Source organism: Peromyscus californicus, unplaced genomic scaffold (genome assembly GCF_007827085.1).
Source record: "Peromyscus californicus insignis strain IS unplaced genomic scaffold, ASM782708v3 Scaffold_15__1_contigs__length_86483966, whole genome shotgun sequence".
Classification (NCBI taxonomy): domain Eukaryota; kingdom Metazoa; phylum Chordata; class Mammalia; order Rodentia; family Cricetidae; genus Peromyscus; species Peromyscus californicus.
Window position 1 is genome coordinate 83,848,503 of NW_026294447.1, and position 13,853 is coordinate 83,862,355.

The 13,853-nt window shown below is 44.7% G+C and overlaps 1 pseudogene; it reads left to right on the top strand.

Moving 5' to 3' along the window:
- The window catches only part of LOC128110435 (cytochrome b-c1 complex subunit 10-like), a 36,476-nt pseudogene extending 27,066 nt beyond the window's left edge, over window positions 1-9,410 (top strand).
- Window positions 9,411-13,853: the final 4,443 nt, after the last annotated feature.

Here is a 13,853-nt window from a genome sequence, read left to right on the forward strand (position 1 = left end):
ACAATACCACCAGCTGGGGATCTAGTATAAATGTTCAAGACACCACTGCAAGGACAAATCTGAAGAAAACACAGATATAAGCATGTAACATTGTACCCACAATAAAACAAGCCTCCTTTGAGGGAAGCCTTCAAACCATCGCATTTCCCATCACCTCACCATCCACTGGACTTCCAGTCAGACTTAGGGTGTAGGATGAGAAGATTTCACCAGCAGTCTAGAGGCTAAGTATGACTGAGGACTGGCTTGGCAGTATCGATGAAATACATGTGTGTATGTTTTCTATTTGTACATCTATATAGATGTGCACATATGTGTGTTTATGTACATGTTTCTTTCCCTCTTTTTTTTTGGTGTGATCTTGAGACATACGTACAAAAGCCCAACATTCAACAGGTGTCTATAATGTGCTACTCTCTATATTGAAACCCAACACAATTTTCGTCTCACAGCTTCCCTACAAAAATGACTGTAGAGGTGACCTAGTACCAGGGAACATCTCTTCGTGGATCTCTCACGTTTCTACATGTTTTAGGAGCAAAGCATTGATGGTCTTTTTTTTTTTTTCTGGCCTATGTTCCAAGCGTGTTCACATAGCAGTTTAGCTTGGGAAAATGGAGAACATGTTTGCTTCTGGAGCAAAGGCAGCATGCTTACTATCCATCACAATAAGATTTAGGGTCCTTGAATAGAGAGTTTCTCTTCTAAAGTGCAAATAGTTGCCCCTTTCAACTTGGTAGCAAGGGGAACCGATGTCACTAAGCCACACTTCTGTTGCTTGCTCTATGATTACTGTCTCTGACCTGGATCTTGGGCGTCTTGTCATCATCCATGACATTGTGACAAGCCACCTGTTTAGATGTCAAGGAGGAAAAAACGTCAGATCTATCGAGGTTCTTGAAACTTTGTATAAGAACCTTTAGTGCCGTTTCCGACTCCCCCCCCACTTGGTCCAAGTGCAATGACCGTTGAAGAGCCTGGGTGACTTGACCAGGAGTCAAGCTGGACCTGGAGCCTTGAGTTGTCCTTCCATCCCTCTGCTTTTTCTTCAGATGGTGGCACTTGGTTACACATAAAGAAAACTCAGAGAGAACACAGTTTCATTACGATGGTTAGCCATTCTGTCATGCTAAGAGAATGCTTTCTATGGGAACATTAGGACTTTGGCAAAATTATCCTTAGACTGATTCATTCATTTACCTGGCTCCTGAAAAGAATGATGGGCTTTTCTTCCTTGGTGGTGTTTTCAGAGAAAATGCAAGTCCATTGATTGCGCTGAAGACATAAGACAGAAGATAAAATAAAAACATCACCAACCAACAAGCCTTGGGAAGGATGGGTGTGCTGAGCTGGTACATTGTGCAGAAATTCTTCCTCGTGCTGGTGTCTAAGGTTATAGAATCACAGATGGACAATGTGAGAGGCTAGCTTATGTTTAAGAGAGATAAAGATAAGGCTGTAAAACGAGGAGGTAAATATGAGACTGTAATTCTACCCAGAATGCTACTTCCTTATAATGTAGTCGTAGAGTACGTTTGGTCAGTGGAAGAAGAAGAACTTAACAGAGAGAGGCTGAAGACAGCTGGATAGGATAGCATTAAGCAATCACTAGGAGTTAGCAGACCAAGACAACAGAGGTTGAAATAGCTTCTCGGAAAACAGAACACTTGATTTAAAGTCCTGTCAGAGAACTTGGCTTTGTTTTGGTCATGGCTCCTACTTACGTCTCAGTCAATAAAACACATGCATATGCTTCATCTTAAAGAGTCCGTGTGCCAATAAACATTCTCTGGAAGGACAAGCAGAATCCTTCTCCAGGACAGTTTGGTCGATTGTAACTAGTTCAAGAAGCAGCTATTCAGGCAAGCCTGAGAGGACCCGGAGGCTACAAAAGGTGGCTCTGTTCTAAAATGGATTCCAATCCGGTAACGGGAGTAGGCTCATAAACAAAGAATGACAGGAGAGTGAGATATGGGTGAGACATTTAGGAGCTGCTGAAGTAAGCCTCTTCTTCAGCATCACTTCTATCTCAGGTTAGACAGAATAACTTACCTTGTTTTCTTCATAGACTGAGACCCTGGTTGTTTGGTTTATTATTTCCATTTGCTCAAAAATGACCTGTCACTCCATCTTTAAAACACAGATGATCTTTTCCCTCATTTTGCTTCATGGAGGAAACAACTAAAATGCCACAGTAAGTTGTTTGCCTCTTTGAGATACTTTTCTGTTTCAGTATCACAAATCAAATAATCTATGCAGATGACGTCATAACTGCTTATCAATTTTTTATGAAGGAAGACAGGTAGCTTGTTGATTTTGTCACAAGTATAATGGGGACCAGCTTGTTTTCTGACCTGAGGTTTGGATCAAGCCTAACAGCTGAGCCACTGGAGACTTGATGACTATGGAGGTCCTGAAACATCTTTGAATCCTAACAGTTTGTTCTGCATGTACCTGTGATCCCAAGGACCAATGCAGATTTGGGTTCCACAGGAGCATAGAAGTTGCTGGGTTTTCTTGCCATTGCAGTCATTGCAAGCTCATCTTCTGTGTCTTTGTGACATTCTTAGTCATTTAATAAACGACCAGTTCCTTGCTTGAAGAGGGGAAACCTCTGAGCAAAACCCGTACACTTACACTTCATTTCCTCTAACTTCTCCAACTTTTTCTTAAGGCCCTCAAAGATAGCAAGAACCTTACTAACTTTTCTTCCTACCCACTCCCTTCCTAAAAAGCGACTGTCCTGGTTAGCTTTTCCTCAATTTGACACAAGTTAGAGTCATCTTGGAAGAACCTCAGTTGAGAAAAATGCCTCCATCAGATTGTCTTTGGGCCACTCTGCAGGGATTATCTTGATTGATGTGGTAGGGCCCAGCCCACTGTGGGCAGTGCCATCCCTGGCAAGTGGTCCTGGATGATCCAAGAAAGGAGGGTGAGCAAGTCGTCAGAGCAAGCCAGTCAGCAGCACCCCTCCATGGCCTCTGTCTGCATCAGCTCCTCCCTCCAGGTTCCTGCCTTGAGTTCCTGCCCTGACCTCTCACAGTGATGGACTGTGATCCAGATAAGCCAAACAAACCCTTTTCTCCCCAAGTTGCTTTTGTCGCGGTGTTTTATCACAGCAACAGAAAGCCAACTAGGGTGGTGACCTGTTTAGGAGATTGAAGACTCCTTTCCTTTCTGAGAGAACAACTGGGAAGTTCGCAGTTAGAGGACCTGAGTGGAAAAGATGGTCCAAAGAGAACCAAGAATCACCTTAGTTTAAGGAAGTATAAGGAAGCAAAGGATTCAACATTGTAGACAGGAATTGCAAGGGGCAAGAGAAAAGGGCAGGAAGCAGGGACCAGAGAGGGAGGGAGGGATGACACCAATATAGGTTTGGTAGATGGGACTGTGCTGATGATTTGGGTTTTTAGGATGACCATGAGTAATGCTGTAACTAGATTACACCAAAGGGCATCACTAGGGCATCCTAGGGCGCTTCCAGTTCTGTAGCTGAGACAATGAAGGTGAACTGAAGGCAAAAAAAAAAGTGAGGATGGGGGGTTGGTGACTGTAGGCTTGAAAGCCATGTAAGAAAGGAAACTAAGAAATCTTCTCCAAATTGACTTAAGAGGTGGGAGGGGGCTGATAGAATAAAGATAGTTGGGTTTCTGATTTGGGTATCTAGATGATGACTAATGAAACAACAGCAAAAAGCCCCAAGCAAACAAGGAAGAGAGGAACACAGAAATACAGGAGGACAGAAAGGTACGGGCTTGAGAGATAAGCGCAAGCCTGTCGTCAACATGGAGAGTCTGCTTGAAGACACTCAGAGCAAACTGGAGAGGATGCAGCCCTGAAACTGAGAACCAACCAAGAACTGGGCTTCGCATACAGGTGTGGAAAACATCAGCAGGAGAGAACAGGAGGCTTCCACCATTGAGCCAGTCATCAGTTAGGATGCTGTCCCAGACTCGGCGGTTATAAAGCAAGCCTTCAGATGCCAGGTTTCTACAGAATACTAAACCTTCACTTGACAGGCACTTGCTGGGTCCCCATTGTTTGTGTTGATTGACATTGAGAACACATGACCATTGATAGAGGCTGAAGGGATAAGATTCCACACTAAGATGGAAACTGTGGGGAAGCGGAGTGTACAATACAGCACACACCCTGTGTGCTGGCTCATTTTATCTCAACTCAACACAAACTAGAGTTATCTGAGAGGAGGGAGGGTACCTCAATTAAGAAAATGTCTCCATAAGATCAGGCTATACACAAGCCAGTAGGGATTTTCTTAATTAAGAGTGATTGATGAAGGAGAGCCTATCTTACTGGGGGTGGTACAATCCCTGGGCTGGTGGTCTTGGATTTGCAAGAAAACAGGAGAAGCAAGCCATGAGGAGCAAGCCAGTGAGCAGCACCCCTCTATGACCTCTGCATCAGCTCCTGCCTCCAGATTCCCACCTTGTTTGAGTTCCTGCCCTGACTTCCCTCAGTGATAAACGGTTAGCTGGGGGTATAAGTGAAATAAACCCTTTCCTCCCAAGCAGCTTTTGGTCACGGTGCTTTATCACAGCAATGACAAGCTTAACTAAGACACTCTGCTCTTTGACCCTAGTGAGATCCGTTTGTCCTTTACTGCCCTTGTGTGTCATTACAATAACTCTACCTTATCTCAATCGGCTGTATAATCGAGAGTCCACCCCAGGAAGAGAGTAAAGAGGAGAGTCTTCACAGGGAGTCTCCTGTTTCCACTGTACCTATCACTGCGGGAGTGCTGGGATCCAGGCAGCTGAATACGTGTCCTCTTGTCTACACAGCAAGTGCTCTACCCACCGAGCCATCTCCCCAGGCCTGTTTGTATTTCCCTTACCAGTTCTCAGTTCACCACTCACAAAGCTTTCCAGAGGCTGTGCTCAATTCAATTCAATAAGCATTTCTGAGTACTGGGTGTGAGGATCAGCATGGTAGATACAAAGATGACTAAAGCCACGTAAAGCAGGAGAGGGACTTACAGCGAGTGTAGCCTGATCTGTAACCACTAGGATGAAATGGCTCATGCGGGTGTCTCATCCACAGGCTACAGTAGATAATAAGAACAGTGAAGGCTAGGCTATATCCTTTGAGAGTGCACAGCAATTTTAAGACGAGATGAGGGTATAGTTCAAAAGCAGATTGCTCACTTAGCACAAGCAACACACACGCACGCACGCACGCACGCACGCACGCACACACGCACGCACACACGCACGCACACACACGTCCCTAATACCATTGGAATTTTGACAGGGATTGCATTAAATCTGTGAATCAATTCAGTAGTATTGGTGTCTCAACACTATTAAGTGTTCCAATCCACAAATAAAGGATTTCTATTTATTTGAGTCTTTAATTTCTCTTAGCAGTATTTTGTATTTTCTATTGTGTAGCCTACCTCTATTATTCTGTCATTTTAAGAATGTCACAGGTATGGAGATCATCTAGTACATAACTTTTCATAATTAGCTTTTAAAATATAGTATAATTCTTTTGAAAGCAGTTATGTTATTCACCAGGGTTTATTTGCTTGTTTATTTATTTATTTATATTGCTGAGTAGTACTTCGTGGAATGAAAGTACTATATTGTAACTGTTACCTGTTGGAGGTATTTGATTTGCTTCTGTTTGGCGCCCAGATCTAAGCTGTCCCCCTACTTTCAAGCTGGATAGCCTCCAGGTCTACAAAGTCTAGAGCTGCCCTGGTGGATCACCCCTTGGGGGTGTGAAATATCCGGCAATGTCAACTGTTTCACATAGACGTTGTTTATGCCCCATCCACCTCCACTTGGAGTATAAATACGTTGCTTCTTTGTCTCCATTTGGTGACAACTCTGACAGCAACTGTTCTGGTTTTGCTTTGATTGAGTATGGCAAGAGCTTGCACTTCGAGAGCTCTGCATGGTTTCCTTGCTAGAAACTCTTGCTCATCTCTGATTTTCCACAGATGCTGCTTCTGCATCTCCTCAAAGCTTTGTGTCTAGCCATTGCTAATGTGCAACTTTCCCTCTGGTCCCCAAAGTCTGTTTCAGGTAAGGAGTACCCCAAATTTCTCATCTGGAAGAATCATTTCCTCTTAAAACCACCCCAGGCTCTGTTGTGTGATATTTTGTGTTCTGACGAATAAAGCTTGCCTGGAGATCAGAGGGCAGAGCTAGGCACTAGTTAACGTAGAAGCCAGGCAGTGGTGGCACACACCTTTAATCCCAGCTCTTGGGAGGAGGAAGCCACCCTGGGCTACACGAGATTGAACCAGTCTAAAAGAGAAACAGAGCTGGGAGATAGTGGTGCACGCCTTTAATCCCAGCACTAGGGAGGTGGAGACAGGAAAATAAGGCAGGTGGAGACAGGATCTCGGCCCCCCAATTGGTCTGAGGATTCGTAGAGGTAAGAAGTTTCTAGTGGCTGCTGCTCTGCTTCTCTGATCTTTCAGCTTTCACCCTCAATGTCTGACTCCAGGTTTTTATTGTTAAGACTAGTTAGGATCACACTTCAAGCCTCAAACGACCAGGCTGCATCAAGTCTCTAGTTGTTGCCATTGTTGCTTACAATCTATTGTGCTTAAGTACGTTCTTTGCAAAACACCATTGATGACAGCAGATCCTGTCGGAGGAAGCTCCTGCAATATTCAAGACACTTTTGGGTTTTTTTCTACACATACTTAGTTTGGGAGGCATAGTATGCTGTTTCGACATGTGTATGCATGTGGAATTGTTGAGTCTATCACCTTAAACACCTACTGTTTCTTTGTGCTGAGACCATTTGAAAACCCCACTTTTAGCTCTTTTTCTACTGTATATTCTGGGCAAAGCTATGGGAAATTTGGGTTAAGTTGGAATTATAGAGAAGTTGATGAATTAGCATCATGTAGGAGTTAGAAATGGCAGGGTTTGGTATTGACAGAAAGGGGGTCGGGTAAAGGAAGAAACAAAAAGACTCCTGAATTTCTGCTTGGTGCATTCACTGATCCAGGGATCCCTACAGGAGAAACAGATTACATATTAAGCAGAGACTTAGTGGGAGGAGTAGGTAATGATGGACGGACATTTTGGGTAGGACTTTGAGCTACGTTCAACAGCATGGGAGAAAATGCCAGTCAACAGTTGAATATACATTTTCAACCTTTGGAAGAAAGGTCAGAATAAAAATTTGACTACTAACATATAAATGGTTTCTAGGGCCATAGGGGATGATAATTAGGAAGAATAGAATGAGTAGGGTTGATGTACATTAAATCCAAAAATTAAAGTCCAGTGGAGTGGTGAATCAGAAATAATGCTTTTGGTTACATATAGTTATGAAAACCCAGACTTATTCAAATAACAAAAGGTAATGTACTAGAAACTGGGGGATGGCTCAGTTGGTGAAGTATTTGCCTTACAAACATGAGGCCCTGGGTTCAATCTGCAGATCCCATTTTTCTTTTTTTTTTTTTTTTTTTAAAAAGTCAGGCATGGTGGCACATACTTAAAATCCCAGTTCTAGGGAAGTGGACACAGGCAGAGCTCTGGGATTTAAGAGCCAGACAGCATAGCCTACTTGGTTGGTCCTAGGCCAGGGATAGACCCTGTCTCAAATAAAGATGTTTGAGGATGGACACTTTATGTGATGGGTAGTCCATGGGGAGCATAGGCTTCAGGGCTGATTCGATCCAGTAGCTGAACAATGCCATCAACTTCCTCACTTCTTTTCACATCCAAGTACTGCTTTCATGTGGTAGGAGCTTCCTTTTGGGCTGACTCCTTTAAGAAGCTGGAGGGTGGCTGTCTTTACTCTCCATGATGCATAGAACAAAAAAGAATGTATTTACTGTTTTCTCAGAAAATGTTTTCTTTGTCCTGAATGGTTCCAAGAAAAGCGTTTCTTTTTTGTTGTTGTTGAGTAAAATTGGGCCACAGGCTCATGTCTGACCCCAATTTTGGTATCTTCAGAGTGAGGTTATACTGATTGACACATATTGAGTGAGAGAGGAGTCTAGTTGCTCATTGCTCATTGGTTGTGGTCATGAATCCTGAGGCTCCCAGATTTGAACAACACCAGTTTAAATGTATCAAAGTAAGGTAGCCTGACTAACAATCACAACTGAACTATTATTGAAATAATCTACTACAGAGAGGAAGGCTCTTCATGAGTAGTAGAACATCATACTTGTGCATATATCCCAGTATATATTGTGTTGCTGGACCAGCATCCCTTGACAAACTGTCTCACAGAGTCCAGGATGACAGTGGGCTCCTTGGTTGTAACAAAGATTATTAGGAAATGTTACCTTCATAGAGATGTGCTGAAGTACTGGTTTTCCTGTTTATACAATTTTCTTTGACAAAAGTCAGTTTCTCTACAATGTAGTAAGGTGACTGGAGTTCACCACATTTTATCATATGTTTTATAAAACAACTAGAACTTTGAAGATCCAATACAAAGAACTAATTTATTATTATTGTTGTTGTTGTTATTATTATTATTAGTGTGTGTGTGTGTGTGTGTGTGTGTGTGTGTGTGTGTGTATGCACACATGCCACAGCTCAAGTGTGAAGGTCAGAAGAGGATGCCCAGGATCGGTCCTTGCCTTCCCCATAGTTTGAGACAGAGAACCTTGCTCATCGGCTATGTACACCAGGCTAGCTGGCAGACAGCTTCTGGAGAGTCTCCTGTCTGTGTCCATTTGCTGTAGTAGTGCTGGGACACTAGTGCATCCAGCTTTATGTGGGTTCTGGGAATCTGAATTCAGGTCCTCACCTTACCCAGCAAGCACCTTACCTACTGAGCGTGTCCCCAGCTTAGATGAGCAACTCTTGACAGCAGAACCCTTTCAGCTGTTGACACCATGCTGTGTGAGACTTTCGCTGTGTGACTGGCTCCAGTGAGGCGGTGGTAAAGGTTTATTTGAGATAGGAAAACTCAGAGACGTGACTGCTACTGGGGTCTCTCTGGATACCGAAGTCCCTCGAGATAAAGGTAGGGGACAGATAAAGAGATGCCAAGGACATGACCAAGGCTGGCACTGAATAACAGTCATGGAGACATCACTGGATTAGGCTCCAGAGGTAGGTCCCCGCCTTGGTCACTATGCCTACAACTCTGGGGGAGATGCCAATCACCTTCAAGTTTTTGTGTGCTCGGAGGGAATTCCTGAGAAGGGATTTTTGGACTGTGCTCCTCTCCAGGTATGGAGACGCCCCTCTCCCACCATCTGGTTATAGTAATCCTTTGCAGCCTGAGTTCGTCACACTTCTCTCTCCAATTCTTGGCAGGCCGTCAACTGCAAAGAGGAACACAAAACCAAAACAACAGCTTTACTGCTGATGAAGCTGGGCTGGAGGCTGCAGGCTCGGAGCGGGGTTGGAAAGCACCTTCTGTGCCCTGGGCCCTTGTTCTCTGAGCTGCGTTGACCAGCCTCATCTGGGCGAAGTAGGTGGATGAGCACTGGCCTTTCCCTACAGGGCGGGCCTTTACCCAGAATGCTGACAGGTAGAGAAAGGAGACCAGAAAGAAAGACAGAGACCACACATGGGCATTGGTTGCTGACACACTGAGCCCTCCCCAAGACAAGTCAGGTCTCCTTGCTAGTATTAATCACTCTTCCTCTCTGGGACAGCAGATGAAGGCAAGGAAGACACATGAGGAGTTTCTTTCCAATATTGTCTATTTAGTGGGAGTGCTGCCTTATTCTGGAGCAGGGACTTGGGAAAAAGAAGAAAATACCCACCCCCCTTTATAACACACAAACAGACAACCAAAAGGACACCGTCTCATATTACATTTCTGCAGTTGCACATATGTGTGAGACACATGCAGGGTTAACGTGGAGAGAGAGTTCTCTGCACGATGACAGGGTTCCAAGAGCGTTTTCCCGGGGTTTGCCAAATGTTCCATTTGTAACTTGGATTCAAATCAGAATCATGGGGTTTCTAGGCAACATCACCAGAGACAGGAAACAGGCCCCGAGTCATTACTAAAATAAGTTAAAACAAACACATTTCTTGCCTCCCTTGCTCTACCCAGTTCAGCGGAGGTGTGGATCTCATTGCTAGTGGCTCACCTCTGCTGATGTGAACAACTTGGACAATCACGAGAGAAGCCAGGCTGAGAGGTGTGGAGGAAAATGTGCGAACGTGAGCCCGCAGGCCCAGCCCCAGCTCTCTGGCTCCTGGTTCTTTTCCAGGGCACTGTGTTAGCTGACATGGGGCTGCCCCTCATCCTGAGACTCTGTTTGTAAGACTGACCCGAGAACAGCTAGCCAAGTGGAACCCAGGACCTAGCAACCTGATAGCTTTGTTCAAACTCAAGGGAATTCTGTGTAGATGAACAATCTTATTAAATAAGACACACAGAGCCAATTGCAAAGATGAAAGCCCAAGAGGTCAGAGCAATAGCTAAGAGCTATAAAACCTTACCCTTCACTGCCATTGCTGTCCTCAGCAAGAGAACTAATTCCTGTGTGTCTGTCTTCTTATAGACTTTCTGTTCTGCCTTCTCATTGGTTGTAAACCCAACCACATGATCTCCTCGTCACTGCCCGTCTGTACAGACCTCCAGGTCTTCTATGGTTGGTATTGAGATTAAAGGTGTGTGTCTCCATGCTGGCTGTATCCTTGAACACACAGAGATCTGCCTGGCTCTGCCTCCCAAGAGCTGGGATTAAAGGCATGCAACACCACCGCCCAGCTTCTGCTATGGCTTGCTATTAGCTCTGACCCCCAGGCAACTTTATTTATTAACATACAAATAAAATCACATTTCAGTACAATTAAAATATCACCCTAATTCTGTATCAACTCTGCAGAGCTGACGGATTCTGGCAGGCCTTCGTGGCAATACATGGGGGTGGCAGGGAAGTTTCATTTCCATTCAGACTTCTTCCTTGCTTGGGTTTCTAGAAGTCCACCATCGGGTGCTTATGTAGTAGGAGTTACTGGGGGGAGGGGACTAAAATACTATGGGAGTTCCTATTTGAATTAGTCATTTGGGAGACTGTGCTTCTACAGAGTTAAAAGATCTTAGTGTGAACCAGCTGCGGTGAGTCATGTTCTGCAGAACATCTTGCTGATAGTGGCTTCCCAGAAAAAAGGAGCAAGGTGACATGTGTGTCACACAGTGGTGGTGTGAGGATGGCACAGGAGAACAGGAACTCGACTTTAGAGGTTCCTACCTTAAGGAAGAAAGTGTCATGGAAACCAGGAGGTGGTAGCTCAACCTGATGGTGAGGACTGCCACAAGTTGGTTGAGGAGGCCAGAGGGCCTCAGTGGTCCCCTCTGCTGTACCCCTGACCACTCTGTAAAGATGTTCTGATGCTTCCTGACACTCAAAATAGCACCGTGCATCCATGCCTGCTGATGATGTCTGAGTTCAACAGGTCTGTCCTGGAGAGGTAGCCTTCCACCCCCAACTCTGAGGCCGATTTAAGCACTCTCCTGGGCATTCATTAAATACACACTTTCTGCATACACATATGCACCAGAAACCATAAGAACATACAACAGAAATAGTGATGATCTCAGTTAAAATCTTAATGTGGGTGTGAAGCTTCCTGGATGCCAAGCAAGCCATGGATATGCTAACAGATGGTGCTGATTGAGTTCAAGATCAGTGCACAACAAATTCTCACTTACTAAAGCCTGTGGGTGCTCCCTCTCTGGTGTTCTCTTCTACCTCTGATGTGGGGACATTGTTCTCTTTTATCTTGTTCTGCAGATGGTTGACACACAGAGAGACCAAAGCTGTGGACCTGGGGAGCCCCAGTGACCTGGAGCTCAAGCGAGCACAACTTCCTTGTAAAGGGGACACCTTTCCTACAGCTTTAAGAAACTGTAAAACATCCACCTACACGGATGTAGACGTGCAGGAAATACTGCTGGGGCAACTCAGCAGTTGTGAATTAGTGGCAAGTGGGCTAGCTGACTTCTGAGTGCTGGAGTAGACCTGGAGACACAGATCTACCCACACTCGTCTCCTGAGGACATTTTGGGCTTTGCGGGTAGGGGAGAGATTAATCCCCCTGTGCTACTAAATGCAATTTCAGAGACAGCTAATTAGCAAGCACTGGAGCAGGAAAACAGCTCTTGATAACAAAACCATTTAATAAGGCACTCCCCAGCCAACCCAGAAATAACATGATGCCCTGTTCTCCGAGTGCTTCAGCTAATTGCAGTTTTACTGGATGAATCAGACCTGGTTTTTCCTTTCTTCCACGTATCACTGTTAAGGCCCATGTAGAATGCATTCATTTGTAGGACATGGGGAAGTCTCAAGAGACTAAACAGCAGGCTGCAGAGAGGAGGCCAGTGGGGTTGAATTTCTGCGTCACTTAATTCTCTGAGTTATTTCATTTTGTTTCTTAAGTAGGGAAACGATCGTGGTATTTAGGCAACTCAGGAAGGCAATCCAATCTCACTGTTCAGTTCTGTTGATGTTTTCCTCAATTGAATTACGTGGTCCTGTGTAGAGGCCCTCCCATACCAGCCCTGCTGTAATGTTTAATAAATAAAGCTCCAGTAAGAAGTGCGGTCTGAGCACCAGCGGTCTCCCCTGGAATCTAGATGATTCCCCAGAGAAGGCAGTAGATTGGGCTCAAACTCAGCGTTTTGGGTTACTTTGAAATTTTTTTTTTTTTTGCCACATTTGACATCAGTTATATTCAAAACATTTCTAGAAAAGCAGAAATTATAGAAACTTAACTCATTGAAATACTTCTTGAGGTTTTCTCCACAAATTTTCCCATCACTCTGTTTTTGATACTATCGTGTGGCCCCCAGACACCTCCATCTCAGGGGTGTTTGTGGTAGAGAAAGTGTAAACACCAGATGTTTGTCTTCTTTTCCTCGAAGTTCAAGCCCTTTAATATGATGCTGTGAGGGAGGAGGGGGAGAGAGAGAGAGAGAGAGAGAGAGAGAGAGAGAGAGAGAGAGAGAGAGAGAGAGGGAGGGAGAGAGATATGAAGCTGAAGATGGACACAAGCAAAAGAGCTTCCTGGGAAATGGAACAGAGCAGATGACCAGGGTGTAGCACACTGCTGTTTGCGGTGCAGCCATATAACCCAGTGGCTTTGCCTCTTGGTGAGTGAGAAGCCAAAGAAGCATGGTGAGCCCCGAAGGAGGGAAGAAAGATTTATTGACTGCAGAAGGCAAGCACATCACAAGAGTTGTTTCCAATGCAAAGCTCTTTCCAAATAAAAGGAGAACGGTGATTTGATTTGGGGCATCAGGTCGCAGTCAGGTAGGAAGGTACTCTACGTGTTGGCATATTCCTGATTATGCTCATTGTATACTCAGGTCATAATTTAAGAATGAAAGATGATAGACAAATTTGGGATGTGCCTCGATCAAGGACATGAAGTACCTATTTAAAAGCTTCAGATGAGCTGGTCACGATGGCATGGATCTATTATCCCAGCACCTGGGAAGTGGAGGCAGGGAGATGCGAAATTTAAGATCACATTTGACTACATAGAGAGTTGAAACAAGCTGGTCTGTGTGGGGGTACTGTGTTCCCCAATATATCGTGCACCCTCATAAATTTATCTGGGGTCAGAGAACAGAACAGCCACTAGACAGACATAGAGGCCAGAAAATGGTGGCACACACGCTTTTAATCCTAGCCTTCTGGAGGCAGAGATCCATCCAGATCTCTGTGAGTTCAAAGCCACACTGGAAACAGTCAGGCATGGTGACTCACACCTTTAATCCCAGGAAGTGAGGGCAGAAAGCAGAAAGGTATGTGAGAACCAGGAACTAGAGCTGGTTAAGCATTCAGCAGCAGTTCAGCTGAGATTCATTCTGGATGAGGACACAGAAGCTTCCAGTCTGAGGAAACAGGATCAGCTGAGGAACTGTGA